The sequence below is a fragment of the Triticum dicoccoides genome, chromosome 7A (assembly GCF_002162155.2).
Source record: "Triticum dicoccoides isolate Atlit2015 ecotype Zavitan chromosome 7A, WEW_v2.0, whole genome shotgun sequence".
Lineage (NCBI taxonomy): Eukaryota > Viridiplantae > Streptophyta > Magnoliopsida > Poales > Poaceae > Triticum > Triticum dicoccoides.
The window spans coordinates 715,497,252-715,497,748 of NC_041392.1; positions in this window are offsets into that span (position 1 = coordinate 715,497,252).

Sequence of the window (497 nt, forward strand, 5' to 3'; positions counted from 1 at the left end):
GGGGGGGGGGGCGTAAAGGGGGCTGCTGGTTAGCTCAATCGCGACCTCCCCAGCGAACAAAAACGTTCGCTGGTGCCAATTTTCTGTTAAGAGATAGAATTTTTATTATGTTAGACATGACAATTTTTATTTAAGAGATGGATTTTTTATATTTTTTTAAGAGATAGCATTTTTTTATTTAGATGGCATTTTTTTGTTAAGTGATGGCATTTTTGTGTTAAGTTGGCATTTTTATTGTTTAAAAGGTTGCATTTTTTATTTAAGAGATGATTTTTTTACATGAGATGGCATTTTGGTGTTAAGAGATGGCAGTTTTTATTCAAGAGATGGCTTTTTTATTATTAAGAGATGGCATTTTGGTTTTTCTATATGGCATTTTTTGTTTATTAAGAGATGCCATTTTTGTCTATAAAAAGAAATGTTCTCTAATTTTTTCAGCATGCCATTTTCCATTTTTTCAGATGTAATTTTGTAGTTGCGTCTGGAGACCTCCTGGC